The 4,879-nt window shown below is 34.2% G+C and overlaps 1 long non-coding RNA gene across 1 annotated transcript; it reads right to left on the reverse strand.

The window, feature by feature from the left end:
- Positions 1 to 957: 957 nt before the first annotated feature.
- On the reverse strand, positions 958 to 4,051 carry LOC145823504 (uncharacterized). Its single transcript, XR_014365787.1, has 3 exons — positions 3,430 to 4,051; positions 2,674 to 2,718; positions 958 to 1,249 (listed from the first exon to the last, which is right to left on the reverse strand). It is a non-coding gene; the product is annotated as an uncharacterized LOC145823504 (long non-coding RNA).
- Positions 4,052 to 4,879: the final 828 nt, after the last annotated feature.

The raw sequence follows: 4,879 nt of genomic DNA on the forward strand, positions 1-4,879 counted from the left end.
AATCCTCCCTATTTATAGGGTGACAAACTGTGCCATCAAGCCACAAGAGCCCTCCATAACCAACACATGTCCACAGCCAAATCTTCCTTAGATTGATGCTTATCTTATTAACTTTTGCGTTAATTATACTTTGGCCCAGTTCTTTAAAATAATTATATATCACTCATTTGACCCAAAAAAAAAAAAAACTAACCCCTAATTAAATTACACTTCATCACATCAACAATAACATCTAACTTTTTATTTACTCTACTTATATATATATATATAAATATAACTTTACGTGGTATTTAATTAAACAATTAGAGTGTCACATAAAAAATCCAACATGTTCAAGAAAATGGGTGGACTAACCACCATTTCTAGGAAATATGCAAGTCAACCAAGGAAGGTACATTTCATTTTATTGTAATGCATTATTTTTATACAAACTAAATTCATTTCAATTTTAGTTGTTTCATTTTATGCATTTCAATTTGTATTTTTATTGCAGTTGTCAAATGCTTCATCTGAACAAGCTGCAACACACCCATCTTCATTCCAACCAGCTACCACTACTCAAACACAAACAACAATGCCTTATAGAGCAAGTGCAAGTGCAAGTGCATCAGCTAGAAGGCTTGCTAGTTCTATATCACAACCAAATATGCCTTCAATCCCTCAGGTATAGGCCTTGCTTCTTTATTTGTAATATTACATAACACAATCTTTGTAATATTGTTGACATTACCCTACAGGTATCTAACCTATTTACACCGTCTAGTAGACATATGCCCCAATCTAGAAGGGGATTTGCAACACCTAGGAGGAATTGTCACGCCCCAAACCTGCCCCTAAAAGTTTGGGCATGACCCGTTTGAAAACGAACACTTAACCTGTAGTAAATAACATATGAGGCCTCATCGGAAGCATAAAGTAGGAAAATAACTATACATATAAATTTCATTGAGCTACATCTGCATGCCAGGACCTCTTATACATCACATTCATCATGGAAAATAGATAAAGCTCCAAACCATATGTTGTAGCATCGGTGATAAACAACCATATATACAGACCCAGCCCCATCATTGGGCTTATATAAAAATCATTGAACTTCTACCTCTTTAACTTTAAATGGGTAATCAAAATTAAGCCAACATTTCAATAGACTTTACAAAAATAAATGGCCTCGTGCAACGCCTGAACCCACGAAGGTTGACAAAAGAAAACGGGTGTCATGACTAGGACTGACCACTTGGTTGGTTACCTACAGAAACAGACATTAGACAAAGTGAGCCAAGCTTAGTGAATAGTAATACATAAATAAAACGATGCTTAAATTGAAACATAACACATAGCAATGCATATAAAGATGTAGAGTTTACATAGTTAGTCTGATTCTGTGCTACGTACATAACGGCCTTAAGTTCAATCTTGCAACATAAACATGGTGGCTATAAGCCCTTGAAACATGGTGGCACGAGGCCCTTGAAACATGGTGGCTATAAGCCCTTGAAACTTGTGGCACTAAGGCCCTTGAAACATATGGCATAAAGCCCTTGTAACATATGGCACTAAGGCCCTTGAAACATATGGCATAAAGCCCTTGAAACATATGGCATAAAGCCCTTGTAAAGTTAGCATGAAGCCCTTGAAAGATTGGCATTAAGCCCTTGAAAAGTTGGCATAGGCCTTGAAAGATTGGCATTAAGCCCTTGAAAAGTTGGCATGAAAGCCCTTGAAAGATTGGCATTTAGCCCTTGAAAAGTTGGCATGAAAGCCCTTGCAACAAAGAACTTGTAACATACATAACTTGTAACAACATAAACTTGTAACATACATCAACTTGTAACATACATAAACTTGTGACAGACTTAAACTTGTAACATATACTTGAAACATACCTGAACATACTTAAACTTGTAACATACTGGAAACATACTTGAACATCATTCATTAATTCAAACGGAACATATCATAACTAGAGCATTTCTTGTTGTATCGTGTCATTATCGTACGCTTAACAATGAGAGACTAATTCACATTCTCATAAGGGTCACATAATGATGCTAAACTTTGCACTTATATCGTAGATTCTAGATCACTTCCAATTCATAAGCAACATAACAAATTAACTTCAATTCGTCTGGATACATGTAGCTACTCTTATATTTACTCAGAATCCATTCTTCAAGAATGAACATAAATTCTTTTGGGTAAATGACTTACTTTACGTGCTCTCTTATCAATAGCACACACCTTTGTTTAATCATTCTTATATGTTAACATAGTTGCCTTGCCTTGTAATTAACATAGTCCTAATGGTAACTGTTACATCATTCCCATGAGTTGACATAATTAACGTAAAGTTAATAGGACATTCCTAATAATTAGTAACGAAAAGTAAGTACATTTTCATTAGGTTATAGATGACTTTATTGGTTTCACAATTTCACAATTCGGCCCTTGGCCTGAGGGGTTCACACATTCACAAGTTCCTTTGATGTTTTCATAATTCCATAATGTTTCTCACATAACATACATAACTTCATAAACTCTTTTGAAGTTTCCATAATATCACAGTGTTTCTCACATAGCATTCATAACATTTATGTCAACATAATTCTTACGACGAAGATTTAACATCAATAACGATAAATGGTTAAAGGTACATCAAGTACTACTACTCACAATGATCGGTTCCCGGTGGTAATGGTACAATGTCCTCGTCTCGACCTACAATTACAGTGCACAACACATAATATGAGGTTATACTCGATCCTTTACTTATTCTCTTTGATCGTTCAATCAATTAGTCATGGTGGTACCAAGCTCATTATTCTTTAATATGTTGTAATCCATGTCTTAGAAAATAGGAGAAATCGATAGGAAATGGTTTAGGTGAAGAAATGGTACATAACTAATTGACATAACGTGAACAGTCGTCACTAATTTGGGTATAACTTTTTCTGTATTTAGAATTTGGGAGTGAGACTAGCTCCATTGGAAACTAGACTTTCGGGGCTTGATTTTAGGCTCAAGAATCACTCAAAACGGAGTCCGGATGCAAAAGATATACCTATTCAAAGTTGGCTGGATAGAGCTGTCTCCGCACGTTCGGGTGAACAATGCCGTACGTGCGGCCCTGATAGCAGCAGTCCGAAAATGGCTGAAATTGTGGGACTTCTCATTTTCAAAAATCAAACCTTAATTACATTTAAATCAAAGCCCAAAACCCTTTAATACATGACCAATTTCACATTATTATTCTTCATCAAACACCATAATCTCACAATAAACAAATTTAATGATTTTACTTCTTCAATCAAGGAATTCTTAGAAAATCAAGGTTCATGGGTTCAAAGCTCACATCTTCTATATCAATCCATGATTTCAAGTAGTAGATGGATTCTATACAAGGTTAGTAATTAGAGCCAAATACCTTACCCAAGCCTTTGTTCATCCCTTAGTCTCTTCAATTTTCCCAAGCTTTTGGTTGATCTTTCCTCTCTCTTCTATCTTCTTCAACCATCTTCAAGCTTCCATGGATGTTGAATTCCTTAGGGAGAAGCTTTGCCTCTTCTCTCTCTCCCTCTCTCTCTCTCTCACGGTTCTCCTTCCCCTTTCTCTAGATATTTTTATTTTTTGTTTGGTTCCAAAATAGATGAGTTCAACAACTCATAAGGCATATATGCATATATAAAAGCTTCCCACAAATAGAAAGGGCCAAACACGCCCTTACGAATCGCACAAAATCACATTTCAATTAAACTTCCCAGATAACTCTAAAAATTATGCTGATCATAAATATGTCCTCTGTTCCGGTATCTGAAGTCTTTAAGGCCTTTAATTTGCAGTATAAAGTTAATCACCCAAACGTCCATTAACGAATCAGACAAATTAGATTTCAAATTAATTTTCCCAAATAATTCCAAAAATTCCCATTAACATATCCAAGTACTCAATTTTGATTTTTGAACCCATAAAGGTCGGTAATTCCCATTTTAAGTCCGTAACTCAACTGATAATGCTTCAATTCTAATAGATATAATTAAATTAAACCACATCATTTCATAGGGAAATAAAGATAATTTCTTATACGCATTTTGGGGTCATTACAGGAATGCAAAGGACAGAGGAAAAGGTTTGAGGGATTAGGTTTAGGTATCAATATCTGGTGATTGAAAAGTTGCTTTTTAAAATAATCTTTTTGGATAGCTAACACAATATTGTTAGTTCTAATGGTTTTGTAATTAAAATGTTGATTTTGCTGATTTTTGTAAGGCTTATGACTTGGGGTTTATGGAACAATATTTTTTGATGGCTATAACGTTAGTTTGAATAAGTGAAAATGTTGTTTATTAAATGTTTTGTAATTGAAATGTTGATAAGATGTTGGTGAAATGTTGAAATATTGATGCTTAATGAACATTAAGTAGGTTTTGTAATTGAAATGTTGAAATATTGGTGAACATTAAGCAAGTTTTATGATTGGAATGTTGATATGTTGATACTTAATGAACATGCTTAATGTTGATAAGATGTTGGTGAACATTAATGAACATGCTTCAGGTGTTGGTATTGAACAAGTTCTGTAATACTTCAAAAATATATGTCATTTATATCTCAAAATAGTCTTCAATATTACATATCTTCCTTCCTCATATCAAGTTACATAACATTTTTTTTTTCTCTTTCATTTTAGAGTACATGCAATATAGCATACAAACAGTATCCAACTTCCTAGCAACATTCTGTTGGAAAATTTATAAAGAGGTAGTTGTGAATTGAAATAGACTCCATTTTGAATGAAAGGGTGTAACCTTTCATGGTGTCTTTTTGTTTTAAAGGAAGGGTCAAACCTCCATTTGAATGAAATGGTGCAAACCTTTCATGG

Source organism: Camellia sinensis, chromosome 4 (assembly GCF_055761805.1).
Source record: "Camellia sinensis isolate YWXY chromosome 4, ASM5576180v1, whole genome shotgun sequence".
In the NCBI taxonomy this organism is placed as follows: domain Eukaryota; kingdom Viridiplantae; phylum Streptophyta; class Magnoliopsida; order Ericales; family Theaceae; genus Camellia; species Camellia sinensis.